The sequence below is a fragment of the Artibeus jamaicensis genome, unplaced genomic scaffold, assembly GCF_021234435.1.
Source record: "Artibeus jamaicensis isolate MK-2021 breed Jamaican fruit bat unplaced genomic scaffold, CSHL_Jam_final scaffold_3151, whole genome shotgun sequence".
In the NCBI taxonomy this organism is placed as follows: domain Eukaryota; kingdom Metazoa; phylum Chordata; class Mammalia; order Chiroptera; family Phyllostomidae; genus Artibeus; species Artibeus jamaicensis.
The window spans coordinates 2,120,005-2,134,533 of NW_026522037.1; the positions used below are offsets into that span (position 1 = coordinate 2,120,005).

A 14,529-nucleotide genomic window follows, 5' to 3' on the forward strand; every position below is an offset into this window, starting at 1 on the left:
TGTGACCCATCTGTCCCCTTTCTGCAGTGTGTCCTGCAGGTCACCAGGGCTCCCTCCGTCCATGACTCGACGAGGGTGTGATGAGCGGGTGCTGTTCCGACTTCCCAGTGGAACCATAAGGCCCAGGGCCTGCCACTGTGGGCTGGTCAGTTCGCCTTCTTTCTCCTTCCAGCACGAAAACGGGAAAACAACTCACCTCGGGACAAGCGGGGGGGGGGGGCTCTCAGAGACGCACCTGCAGCTTCTGACCAGGCGTTGGCCACGCCCTCCCACAACTGCTTCCTCCGGGACCCACTTTTTGCTGCAGCAAATTATCTAAGAAACTCAAGAGACTCACTGCATGCAGCCCTTGCACTCGGGGAGCTTACAGCCACAGGAGGAATCACTTCTAGGCACCTGCATTACTGAAGAAATGTCCCCAGTGTATATGCTCCTTTGTTAGAACACAGCCAGGGCAGGGGGTGAGCTGGCCTGGGACCCAACCTCTGCTCTGCAGGGCGGGCCTTCCCAATGCCCCAGCCCCCCCCCCCGGGGGGCCCCCCCCCCCCAGAGCCCTGGCTTGGGAGGTGGCCTTTGGGACCACCGAAGGCATTGTCCTATTGTTGGCCTGTCCCACCAAGTTCAGTTTCCTTGGTAACCCTGTTCACAAGGCGTCATTGCCGGATGTACGTGTGGCTTACACTCTTCTCTGGCTCCGCCTCTGAACCAGAAGCTGTAGGTGGGAGCCTTCAACCCCTGCCTGTCACCCCAGCCAGAACAGCTGTGCCCGACAGTCACAGGCAGACAGAGTTTGTTGTGGTTTCTAAAGACAGAAACACGGAGGCAAACAAACAAAAAGGAAAACCACGCAGCCTGGACAAACTGCAGAGAGTGTTTCCCAGACGGCCAAGCTTGGCTAGAGAAGGCAAGACGAGCATGTCCACTGTGCCATCAGCTTGGGGACAGGTGAGTGACCCTCACCGGTGCCATTCCAAATCCAGGAGCAGCTTGGAGCGCAGGTGGTCACACCGGTAATGGTGGTGGCACCACCGAGACTCGTTGGGGGAGGAGGACGTTTTCGAAAATGGTGCTGGAGCCGACGGACACCCCCGTGGAGAAAACACCGTCCAGCGAGCGCCTCCCAGCATCCCGGGGACGTGACGGGCACGACGAAGAGCCCCGGGAGAACACAGCGGTTTTCCAGGGCGCGGAGGCAGGTGGCAGTTCCTTAACGAGGCCCTGACGAGTGCCCGCCGGGAAGGCACACCCCGAAACACGTCTGCCCGTCAGACGGCAAGGCGGCGGCGGGACAACTCCAGGCGTGGGCGAGCGGTTCTCTGTGCGAGCGTCTGGGACAGAGCAGTGGCCTGCAAACGGAAGAAGAGGAAAAGGACCCAGTGAACACGTGAGTGGCGGACGTGGACACTTCACAAAAGAAACTGCCTGGCGGCACGATAAACATGAACGTGTGCTCAGCAGGGAAGCACCAGCTAAAATCACCAAATAGTGTCCCTCAGAGGCTGGAATTCTCGAAAAAGAAGGAAAGACACCACGGGACGGTCCCCTGCTGGTGGGGGACGCGTTCAGAGCGCCCCCAACCGCGCCCACTTGGCCGCTCCCCCCTGGAGAGGTGCGCGCAGCCTTGCCCCCAACGGCCCCAGACTGGAAGCTGCAGACGCCCAACGAGAGCAGGTCGGGGCCGCGAATGGCAGCTTGTCAGGGAGGGACAACCACAAGGCAAATCTGAAAATGCTGACGACGGCAAAACCGATGAAACGTGCAGGCATTTCGTGACCAAGAGCAGTGAGACACAGTACAGATCGTGGGGTCCCCTCCATGGGACACACAAGACACCCCAAACCCATCTGTGTGGAGGGGGCTCAGGCGAGCAGCTACCTCTGGGGGTGAGGGAGGGGCCCAAGGGAGCCTCTGACAGAAGCGGCCCCGTGTTTAGGGGGGGGCAGCAGTCTCACACACACAGGCCACCACACACGCGGGGTATCAGCATCCTTCACTGCATACGGGGCTTGTGCTGCCATTAAAACGGGGGGGGGGGTTCCAAAGGAAGAGATGAGACTTCAGAAAAAGGTTCTAAAGGGACACGTGAGGTCCCCGCACGACCGGACGGGCAATCAGCGGGGAGGAGAGGGGTTGGGGACACCCGCGGGCGGTGCTTCCACGGACAGAAATGCGTCACCAACAAGTGGGTGCGGATCCAGCTCCGGGGCTGGGCTCGCAGCCGCAGGCACAGCCAGGACGCGCAGGCACGAGAGAGTCAAGTTTGGGAAGGCTCAGAGCTCACGGCCTGACAGAAAGTTAGGGAAGGCCCCCCGGTTCCGGGAGGGTCCTGAAAGTGTCCACCCTCAGGATGCGAGAACACGCAGGCCCCCCGGGGCCGCGGTGGGGAGAGGTAGATGCGGACGGTCCCGGGCAGTGGCTCCCTCCGCCTTCCCGCTTCCGCCACACGTTCACGGGGCTCCTCCTGCGGCCCCGGGTACGGAAGGCCTCGCTCGGGCCACTGAACTTCACAGCAAACTTCCTAAGCAGCCACGCAGGCCGGCGATGGTCCCTGTGTTCTGTCCATTTGTTCTGAATTAATTCCCTTCGTTGAAATGGAACCGAGACACAAAGGTGAAAAAAATGAAAAACCCAGCTAATGGATCGGGGAACATCACTCTCTCATACAAGCCTAGAGATGGGCCGGAAGGTCATTGCTAGCCATCATCACCCTGATAATTGAGCAGATGGTGATCGCCAGCTCCGGCAGCCGCTGCCCGCCGGCGACTCTGCAGCTAATTCACCTTCACGCCTGGGCCACCTGCTCTCACTAGATCACACCCCACGATAGCACCCCGGGCCTCTGCTCTTCCAGGGCCCCGGGAACCGGCGTTCCAACGGGGTGCTCTTCCTACAGAAGCTGGGAGAACCAGCCCAGGTCTAGAGACCTGCCGGTGGCCACACAACAGGTCCTCCTCATGGCCACCCACGCCTTTTCTCATTGCCAGCCCTGCATCCTTGCTTGAGCTGAGCCCCTCGCCTGTGCCTCTGGCCAGTGCCGTCCACCTGGGACAGACCTGGCATTGGGGGGGGGGTCTGCCCCAAGGGCTGCCGCTGCAACGCCCCACACACCGCAGGCATCCAAGGCACCTCCCTTGGCGTTTTACTGCGTCGAACCAGAGAACGGACGGGGACTCCGAATGGCCACCCTTCTTCCTAAGTCATTCCAGCAGCCGGCTTTCCGTGGCTTTTTCTGCCCCTGAGTTTGGGCCTTTCTATTCAAACTCGAAGGGGCTCGCCCCCCACCCCCATGAAAACTCACCTTTGCCCAGGAAGCCGGTCCCCCGTGCCTCCCCCGCCTCAGAGGGTCGTTACTCTTGGGCAGGGATGTGAATAGTCCATTTGTTCTGGAGAAATTAGAGGCGAGTAGAGAGGCAACAATGATGCAGAATCCCTTCATTTGGAGCAGACCCAGGCTGAGCATCAGCACCTTTGATTTAAAGGTAAGAAAAGCAATTAAAGGCACTTGGCAGAAAGTTCTTTCCAATCAATGAAGCCATTCAATCAGTCGGTAAAAAATGCCTAGCTTCTGAACGCATAATGTAATTCCAAGGGAGAAAAAGCCGGGTGTAGGGGGAGGAAAGATTGGCGTCCCCGAGAAGAAGAAAACTAGAACCGAATGACAGGTCACTCAGGAATCCCCACCATCTCCCTGGTCACCTGCCCCTCTCCTCTCCCAGTCAGTCCACGCCCCCGCAGACTCCAAACCCGCCGCTCGCTCCCCAGGCCCAGCACTGTACCCTTTCTGGGCATCTGACCAGGTCCCCAGCTTCACGGGGGGGGGGATGGAGGGGGGCTCTCTGTCATTCTAATGGCCAAGTGTCCTCACCAGAGCCAGACCTGAGCACTGGCGAGGGGGCTTTCTTCACCTTGAGGTTACAGCCATGGGGGGGGGGGGGGGGGGACACGGGGAAGGCAGTGGGAAGGGGCAGACAGAACGCCACCTCCAACGTCACAGTTTTACTGGGGGGCGAACAAGTCCAGCGTCCAGCAGAAGGGGCCTCGGGGAGAGTCAGACCCAGGGAAAACTGGGAATTCGCTCCCAGCGGAAGCCTGCCCTGGGGCCTGCACGTCTTCCCCAATGTCCCCGAGCGTCCGGCTGGGCTCAGGGCCTGCCGTCACCGCCCACCAGCCCCTCACCTTCCCAGGACCTTCCTCCGTCCCCAGCTCCAAGATCAGCGCTGTTTCCAACTGAGTTATGACCGTATCACGTCCCATCGCCAGGAGGGGCCAGGGGCCTCCTGGATGCCCCCGTCCCTGGGCCAGATGTGCTTTGGAATTCAGACACCACGCTCTCAGCAGATCACGCGGTACCTTCGCTCAAACCCCGCCCCAAATCCCAAAGGGGCCAGGACCCTCCTGCAATCAAACCCACTAATATTTGTGCAGGAAACACATGAATATTCAGAAGAAGTGGGGAAAATAATGATTATAAATAGCTGTGCCTCGGGGCAGGTTCTGCAGCCGAAGGACTTTCAGTTGGCAGAACTTCTTCCCAGTCAGGATCCCGGACCCGAGCCCCCCGCCTCTCCCAGAACAGAACACAGGAGGGGACAGGCCAGCCACCCGTGAAACCTGAGGCCTCGGCGCCACGTCTGACAGGATAAAAGACCAAGTGACAGGACTTACCGAAGAGACAGAAGGGACACCCCCTCCTCCTCCGAGGCGCCGTCCTCCTGGGAAGCCCCCGGCTGACCTGACAGACTCCGCGGCCTTCAGCTGTGAGGGGCCAGAGAGTAAACAGTTGCCAGCTTTTCGGGCCTGACGGCCTCATTTGCAACCACCAGCTCTGCCGAAAGCAGCCTTAGTTTGTAAATAAGGGGGATGTGCCTGGGCCCCAATAAAACTTTGTTTATAGTGACGGATGGGGGGCTGGCATTGCCCCCCACCCCGCCACATTTGCTGACTCCAGGACAAACCCACACAAACGTCCTCTTCAGTGACCGGGATTCATTCCGCAAACACAGGGCTCTGCCGTGGGCGGGGGGCCAGGGGGGCACTGTCCTCGGTGCCAGCATTTCAACAGGGACTGAAACACAGGCGTCTGCCCTCACTGGGCTTCTAGTCTAGACGGTTCCAGGCACTACAGGAGGGCCTTCAGGCCACCACTGCTCTGGGCTTTACTTTGTCTTAACAACGGTGGGCCTGGCCAGAGAGTTAACAGACGCCTCACCGAGGAAGGCGGGTAGACCGATGGCACATCGGCACAGAAAAGGTGCTGCAAAGCGTCCGCCCTCGGGGAACTGAAAGGACAACAGCAGCTGCTGGACATCCGAGCTCCGGGGCAGCGAGGACGCCCCGCACCGGTGAGGGCCGGGAGCACCGGGCGCGCGCGCTCTCTGGGCGCCCGAGTGCAGGTGGGGCCCGGCCCGGCCTCGGGAGGTGGTTTCACGGTTTCTTCCCAAATTCGGCCACCTGTTACCGTGTGACTGGCTATCAGGATCATCGAGATTTACCTGGAGAAGCTGCACTCGGGCGGTTATGCGTGGCCGTGTTCCCGACCGCCACGACGTGGAAGCTGCCCAGACGTCCCTCAGCAGGAGACGGATGAACACACCGGGCCCAGCAAAATGCGGGCGCGGTGATATTCGGCGCTGAAAAGAAAGGAGCTGCAAGTCACGAAAAGGCGTGGAGAAAACTCAGATGGGCAGTACTACGTGAAAGAAGCCAACCCGAAAACAGCACCTACCGTGTGGTTCTGACTGTGGGACATTCTGGAAAAGACAACTGGGGGGACAGGGACAAGGTCGGCGGGTCCTGGGGGGGGGGACAGGGGGACCAGAAGCAGCGGAAATGCTGTGCACTGTACTCCGGGGAGGGACGCGTGTCATTCACACGTTTGACCAAACCCACAGAGTGCGCAGCACCAAGCCATGGCCTTGGGGGGTTTTGTGGGCGCCAGTTCACCCTGGGCACCATCTGGCGAGGATGCAGAGGGCGGGGGACACACCGCAGATCTCTGCACCCCCTCTTGATCTTGTCATAACCTGAAACGACTCCTAAGCATCTGTCTTCAGAAAACGTTGCTGGTCCAAGCAGTTTACCCTCCTGCGTCCGAGTCCGTGTTTCTGACTCTGCCCGCACCCTCAGATGTACCTGAACCCCGGATCCACACTTGGGGGGGCTCCCCCATGGTGGGCCGGGGACCTGGGAGGGCAACAAGAACGTGGGCTCCCCAGGGCGCACACACCCAGGGAGGCAGAGCGGCCCCTGCACTCCTGTTCCCCTCCCCACTGGACACCGCGTCTTTCTTGCAGCCTCTTTCCTGCCCTGTTGCCATGAATCTGTGCTTCCTGCGGTTCAGTGTCCTGCAAGCGCGGTGCTGGCGGCATCTGGCCCTCGGGCCCAGGAGGGCTGCCGCGGGCACTGCACCCGCCGAGAGGGGCGGGGTGCTGCGGGCTGTCCCCTCGGTGTCAGGGGGGCCAAAACACGCACCAAGGGAGGAGTCTCTGCACAGAAACACAGGCAAGCGCGGTTATGTGTCAATCGGCTGATGAAGTGCGGTGACCGGAGGCGGCGCCGTGCCCTGCACTGCCCTGGGAGCAGAGGGCGCAGCCGCTTCACGGCCCCGGGCACGGCCGAGAGCAACTGCATTTGTTAGTGATCGTCAATCATCTTTTCATCCCCGACTCCGCCCATCGTTACAGCCCTTTCCGCAGCCGCCGCGCCCCTACCTGGGCCGTGTCTCTTCTCCATCAGTCCCCCCAGAAGTCCTCCTGTCCTTGCTTTGTTTGGGTTTTTTTCTGAAGAAACAACTTCTGGCTCTTTTCAAACTTCCATTAAGATTCCCCTCTGACCCATACATTCTTTAGCCGTGTGTTTTTAAATTCCCAACAAGGGAGCTTTTTGGGGTTTTTTTTCATTTGTCTTTCTGTATTAGCTTTGAACTTTACACAGTGGGTACCAGAGAACAGGGGCTGTACAAAAATGTGTCAGGTTAAGTTTTTTTAAGATTTTATTTATTGATTTTTAAAGAGAAGGGAAGGGAGACTTCCGCCAAGATGGAGGTTTAGGTGGATGTGCCGTGCCTCCTCACACAACCAAGTTTAGGGACAACTAAATATTAGCATCAGAAAACACAACCAGAACACGGAAAACTGAACTTTTCGGAAGTCCGCTAACAACAAATTCTTCAGCCCTACCGGTAAGGGGCGAAACCGGCGTCTGGTGAGGAGCTGCAAGGGAGGGCGCGGTCGGACCCGGGCGCGGAATCCAGACTCGCGAATCCAGACGCACGGGTTCCAAACCCAGGATTGGACCTAGTGAGCGACTGCAGAGGAGACAGTGGGGAGGCGGTGCAGCGAGTTGACTGCGGTTGCCTAATTGCGCGCGAGCGAGGGAGTGGGCGATAGAGGGCGCCGCCATTTCCCCGCTCTGACCACGCCCCCACATACAGCGTCACAACCCAGCGACCTGGGAGTCCAAGGCGCAGTTTCTCACATTTAAAGGGCCAGAACAGACCAAAAATGTCGCAGGGAGACCTCAAAGCCCCAGAGATAAATCTAAGCGACGAAGAAATAGCAAAACTCTCAGACGCACAGTTTAAAACACTGGTCATCAGCTTCCTCACAGATCTGGTTGATTATAGCCACATATTAGAGAAACATATGAAGGCTAAACTAATTGAAATGAATGGAATTGCACAGGAAAACAATAGCGATGAAAAGGAAACTGGGACTCAGATCAATGGAGTGGACCAGAAGAAAGCAAATAATGGCCAAACAGAAAAGAGTCAAGAAACAAGAATTCAAAACAACGAGGAGAGCCTTAGGAACCTCCAGGACATCTTTAAACGCTCCAATATCCGAATTATAGGGGTACCAGAAGGGGGAAAGACACAACCACCAGTGGAAAAACTATTTGAACAAATAATAAAAGAAAATTTCCCCAATCTGGCAAAGGAAATAGACTTCCAAGAAATCCAAGAAGCCCAGAGAGTACCAAAAAAGTTGGACTCAAGAAGAAACACACCAAGGCATATCATAATTACATTAGCCAAAATTAAAATGAAGGAGAGAATACTAGAAGCAGCAAGAGCTAAGGGGACAATCACCTACAAAGGAGTCCCCATCAGACTGTCAGCAGATTTCTCAAAAGAGACCTTACAGGCAAGAAGGGGCTGGAAAGAAGTATTCCAAGTCATGAAGTCTAAAGACCTACAACCAAGATTGCTCTATCCAGCAAAACTTTCATTTAGAATGGAAGGACAGATAAGGTGCTTCTCAGATAAGACCAAATTCAAGGAGTTCATCATCACCAAGCCCTTATTATATGAAATGTTAAAGGGACTTATCTAAGAAAAAGAAGTTAAAGAAACATGAACAGTGAAAGAACAATAAGCTCACAGTTATTAACAACCACACCTAAAACAAAAGCAAACTAAAAGAACAGCTAGATCAGGAGTGGAAATATAGAAATGAAGATCTCAAGGAGGGTTAGCAACAGGGGAGTGGGAGGAAGAGATGGGGGGAGAAGGTACAGAAAATAAGTAGCATAGACAGTAGATAGAAAATAGATGGGGGGGGGCAAGAATAGCATGGGAAATATAGAACCTAAAGGACTTGAGACACATGGACATAAACTAAAGGGGGGTAATGGTGGGGTTGGGGGGGCAGGGTGGAGGGGAATGAAGGGGGGAATAGAACAACTGTAACAGCATAATCAATTTAAAAAAATAAATTAATTTAAAAAAAAAAGAGAGAGAGAAGGGAAGGGAGGGAGGAATATCGATCCATTCCCTCACGTGCCCCCAGCTGGAGAATCCAGACCACATCCCAGGCATGCGCCCGAACAGGAATTGAACCGGCAACCTTTCGGTCCACAGGCCGGTGCTCGATCCACTTTCTTCGTTTGTTTTCTTCTGCATGTGTACAGGTGCCCCCACCACCATGGGCTAGAGCTTCCCGGGGAGGGCAGGGACTTCCGAACACCCCCGTTCCGTCCCCAGTGGGGTTACACAGACTCCAAGTTTTCAGAGCCAACTTATAACCTTGAAAAGAGTAGCCTTTGACCTTGAGAGGCTCAGATACATTTTTCCATGGAAACAGGCCACCTAATCAAAATACTGAAAGTTCTGGGGGAAAGATATTTAAAATTGAACCTTTGGAAGTCAGTTTACCCCAGTTTATCCAATGCTCTCTAGGATCTGACCCCAAGATTCTTTCCACTCATAGGAGCTTGGCTTTAGGTGATGAGGGGTCCGTGGCACACAGGACAGACGGGAATGTTAACTGCCTGACTCTTTTAAACAGAGAAATAGAAAATAAGCGAGTGACTCCTGATAGAAACTTAGTGGAACAAATCACACATAGTCACCCGAAGGAATCCTTTGCAGCCACTAAACTTACGTTGCGAATCCATAATTACTGACGTGGAACGCTGGCCATGCAATATTAAGTGAAAATGCAATAATACAATACTTATTTTTCTTTAGAAAACAACTATGTGTACAGAACCACGTGTGCCTTGGAAAAAAGGTCTGAAAAGTCATTCAACAAAATGGTAACAATCAGCCCTGGCTGGTGTGGCTGAGTGGACTGAGTGTTGAACCGCAAAGCAAAGGGTCGCCGGTTCAGTTCCCAGTCGGGGCACATGCCTGAGTTGCAGGCCTGGTCCCCAGTAGGGGGCGCAGGGGCAACCATGCAGTAATGTTTCTCTCCTACCTCTCTCTCCCTTCCCCTCTCTCTAAAAATACATAAAATCTTTTTATTTTTTTTAAGTTTTTTTAAAATTTAATTTATTTATCTTTAGAGGGGAAGGGAAGGAGAGAGGGAGAGAAACATCAATGTATGGTTGCCTTTTGTGCATCCCCTGCTGAGAACTGGCCCACAGGGAACCTGCCTGCAACCCCGGTATGTGCCCTGACTGGGATTCGAACCGCGATTGCCTGGTTCGCAGGCCCGCGCTCAATCCACTGAGCTACACCAGCCAGGGCGCCATAAAATCTTTTTAGAAAATTGTTAGCAATCGTTACTTAAATGATAGGATCACAAGCAATCTACTTTTGCTGCGTATTTTCTATTTGGCAAATTATTTGAAATAAAGTTATAATAACTTATAATGTTACTGAAGCGTCCATTGATGAGGTCCTTTCTGAAATTAAGTGAACGACCGATCTACTCAGCCCCTCAGGGTTCCTCTGAATGGGCAGCCCCCGAAGAGCAGGGAGCACCGTCCCTCCCATCCCTTCTTCCCTGCCCACAGCTCCGCGCACAGCGCAGCGGGCGCCAGGAGCCCCACCGTGGCTGCCGACTGAGTAGGTGTCTGGATGTCAAGGACCCAGGAGACACTAGTGGCAACAGCAAAGAAGAAAACTGCACTAGAACTTCCGTAACTGCCAACAGAAACCTTCGCGTCGATCCCTTGTATTATAAACGAGGCAGCCCGACTATTGCCCTTCCGTTTTGAAATCCTGCCAAAGTGCAGGTTACGATCCCAGCATCTGGCTGATGGGAGGGATCTAAAAGCTACCCAATGACATCATTATCCCGCAAATCATAACGAAGGAGCAGACAGGAATCTGGTGTTTGAAAAACACCCACACCCAACCTGCGGTTTCTGAGGTGGGCCCAGGGCCCGACCCGGCAGGTTTCATTTAAGAAGCTGATGACATGGCGTCTTGCAACCCCGACCCCTCACCTGTGTCTTCACCTGCTGCATCAGGCAGTGACTGCTGCGTAACGGACATCCACCAAATGTCAGTGGCAAGGAAAGGGCCCCTCCTCTGTCAGTCCGGGTGGGGCTCACCTGGCGGCCTCTCCCCTCTACCACTCGCAGTGGGGCTCCGGGTGGTACCTGAGCATCCGTGCGGGGCCCCGGGGTGAGGGGGCAGAGGGTGAAGGTCAAAAGTGCATGCCCGATCATACACTTCCAATTCCTCCCTGTGCCGCGTCTGCTGACAACCCACTGGCCAAAGCAGATGCTTGGCGTCACTGGGGCAGAGGGGACCAGAGCAGGGCGTGTCACAGGGAAAGGGGGCATCTCGGCCAGCCAGTCCACTGCCACACCCTCCCTTCCAGCAGGGTGTGTGGACCCGGGAACACGGGAAAACACGGGGTCCTGGGGACACCCTGGGCAGGCCGGGAGCCAGGCCTGTTCCCAGACTTGGAAACCCCATGAGCCCACAGCCCACTTTCTGTCCAAGTCATTTTGGATTGTTTTTCTGTCCCTTGGAATGTGAAGAACACGAACAGATACCGGCGGTCTCCAGTCTGAAGTCGACACTCGGTCTCACCTCGGATGGTGCCTGATGCACGGAGCCATAGGGGAGAGGTCGGAGGCTGCTCTGGGCTGGGGAGAACCGGTCCAGATGCAGAGAGGGGGCCGCAGCCCCCGGGACATGCTGGCCCACCAGCGTCTCCCAGCACGCCACTGGGAAGCCAAGTCTATTCACGTGCAGACAAAGGGGTGTTTGCCCTTGAAGAAATGCCCCGGGCAAGTGCAGGGTCTCGGCCCTGGACTGGGGTCCTGGATCTCTGCCCATGGAGGGTGGACCACCACCACTGGATGGAGCTGAACAAGCCCACAGGGGTGCGCACAGGGGGCTAGACCAGCCTGGCTGGTCACTGACGTGGACAGGGCCTGGGGTCAGATCAAGTGCAGTCTTCCACCAGCTGCCAGTGGCTGCAACCCGGGGCGAGGAGCACAGGAGCCAGGTGCGCTGTCTCCTGCACCAGGTGCACTGTCTCCTGCACCAGGTGCACTGCTATATGCAGAAGTTCTTTGTCTATATATTCACTGAGTCAGGATGTGCTGCCCCCAATATTAACTGCTTCCTTCTGACCTTTGCCCAAGCGTCCTGGCCTCCGAGAACCTTTCCTTGGTGTCCTGAGGTCGAATCCCCCGTCCCCTCCCCGGCTACACGCCACCGCCGCCCAGTGCCCTGTCACTGTGCCTGTTTGCCCGTCTCAGGGGCCCCTCCCGGAAGCTCCAGGGGAAGGTGCCCAAGCGGGGCGCCCGGCACCGCGTGCTGAGCGTGCGTGTGGAGAGCTCCGCCCCGATCGCCGTCCCTCCTGTGTAACAACCATCTACACATGTGACCCAGTTTAATGAGCAACCCTGACATGTTCCTGCGGTCACAGCTCCAAAGGGGGGTGCCCTCGTCCGAGCCCGCGTGCTCCCACGGAGTGGAGTGGCCGGGCTGCCCTCAGCCCCGCGTGCCGACGCCGAGGCTGGGGGACCGCAGTGGGCATGGCCGGCCGTCAGTGTGGCCAGGGCCGGGCCTTCAGGGGGGCTGTCGTGAACAGAGAACCCCAAAGAGCCAGGAACTTGCACTTTGCTGGGAGCTGCGGAGTGGAAGACAAAATATTTTCCTGCCGATTTGCCTTAGTATCTTCACCAAAAGTTAGTTCACACCTGTGCACGGATGGGGTTCTGGGCTTGCTACTCCAACACGGCCCGATAGGAATACAACCCAAGCTGCACGTCGCTGCCCAAGTAGCTTTCCCCTGCCTGCAGCCCCGTCTCAGCAGGGGAACAGCCACTGGAGAGCCACCGCAACGCCTCACGACGCAGTCGGCCGTGGGCGCTGCCTCGCGGGTGACATCTGACGACACGCGGGCCCGAGCTGGCCAGTGCAGAGGGGGGTCTGCTGGCACATACACGTCGAGTGAAATAAAACGGGCTCCGTGGGTCCATAAGCCAGAGCCTCAGCCAGAAGCAGAGCCCACGAGTTAGGACCCCAGTCCGGCGTCACGGAGTCGACGCTCAGCGACCCCTCCTGCCCTCACTGCACAGAGCGGAGTAAGGCTCTCAGTCCGGAATCGGCACCATGAGGGACGTTGAGTGTGTGTAACTAACGGTTAACGACTGAAATAAATGTCCACACACAGTCCGGTCAGACACCACATCCTGTGCCCAGCTGTGCGGGCTGGGCTTCCAAAACCCACCCCCGTCCGGACAAGCCGTGCTGAGCAATGCAAATCAGACAGCAGAGGGGGCAGCCCTGCAATCTCACGCCTCCCTGGGGTGTGCCACTGCATGAAACACACGAACGAGTGAGAAAAACTAGGAAAAAACTCACGGACACAGACGACAGTGTGGTGGTGACCAGAGGGGAGGGCGGAGCAGAGGGTGAAGGGGGCCAAAGGCAGGTGGCGGAAGACGGGGCTTTGGGTAGGGGGCACCCTGCGGGACACACAGATCATGTGTATCCCAGACACGTGCTCCCGAAACCTACATATTAGCCAGTGTCACCCCGGTACATTACGTTAAAATAAAAACAAAGATTTATGGGAGAAATAATGTTAGGCGAATAACGGTGTGGGTTAAGCGTGTTTTTATAATGGCTGGTTAGTTGACGAAAAACAAATGAGACATGATAAAACAATGCCCAAAACGTCACTTCCCTCCGATCCAAACCCCATGTGATGGCAGCAGTTACCATTTTAAAGAGAACAAATCCGTCATATCTGAGATGGAACATTCGGAAGGTTTTCTGAAGTATCCAAGCGCCCTGAACTCGACTCACGGAGGGAGAAAAGGCCGCACAAGCAGCCAAAGTCCGAGACCCAAGCAGGAGCCGCCAGGGCGTGGAGACCCGCCCAGAGCGGAGCCACGGCCGAGCCCAGACCAGACCCCTGCCTCTAACCGCTGGGCGTTTTCTGATGTCATCTAATGCTTCGAAAGTGATCTGTTACACAAATTCGGCTTTGAAAAGCAAACAAAAAAAAAACCCATAAAAAAGTACCCCGATTCATCACCACAATGTTTCTTTTACGTTTTTCGTTCCATTCTGAGGACACCGGGCGTGGGCACCGCTGTGACTGAGGCTCACGTGCAATGCCGCGTCCGTCTCCCGTGGCCCCGCCACCCCGCCCTGCCCCGCGTTCTCTGCCTGGACGCCCCGGGATCTGTTTGCTTCTCAGGCCACGTGGGTTGTCTCCAGCGTGTGTTGTATCAACAACACTGCAATTAATATCTTTAGTTCTCAGGTAAAATTAAATCCGGTTTTTCCATTAAAAGCAGCTGAATTGACTTTTGGGCCATTTATTTCCTTCTGAACGAAGATGAGTGTCCCGGTTTCAGAACGAGGAGCCGGTAAGCATGTGTGCTGGCCACGGCGACCGGTCACAGCGGCCGTGTGAGCTCCCCGAGGCCTTCCGGACTGCCTCTGCGGCGCACCCGCCCGTCTGGGGACTAGATGAAATCCCGCGTTGCTTCAGCCTAAAGTGAATCTTGAGATTGGTAACTGTACTTTCACAGGAGTTTTTTTTTTTTTTAAATAGTATCCCTTCTGGCTGTGCAACTTTCTCTATTAAGGCTCGAGCCAGCCGGGGCAGCGTGATTTCCAAGCTCTCTGAGATTCTGGGTAACACGGACAGGACTCCTGTTTTTCCAGGAAGCATTTTGTTGCCACCGACGCAGCAACACCCAGCGAGACCACGGCAGAGAGGGACGCCCAGTGACGGTCTCAGAGATGTGAACTATGATCGTGAAAACGGAGAGCTCAACAGATGGACAAATAGTAGAGAGAGACGCAGCTGAAAATGAGTT

The 14,529-nt window shown here is 56.0% G+C and overlaps 1 long non-coding RNA gene across 4 annotated transcripts in view; it reads right to left on the bottom strand.

The window, feature by feature from the left end:
* Positions 1-14,529, bottom strand: part of LOC119043756 (uncharacterized) — a 50,109-nt gene continuing 35,580 nt past the window's right edge. For all 4 annotated transcript variants that reach the window (XR_005081475.2, XR_005081476.2, XR_008390038.1 and 1 more), the window contains 4 exons: positions 5,493-5,630; positions 4,666-4,755; positions 3,299-3,466; positions 1-1,346 (listed from right to left, as the gene is read on the bottom strand). This is a non-coding gene — a long non-coding RNA (uncharacterized LOC119043756). The remainder of the gene's footprint in view (positions 1,347-3,298; positions 3,467-4,665; positions 4,756-5,492; positions 5,631-14,529) is intronic.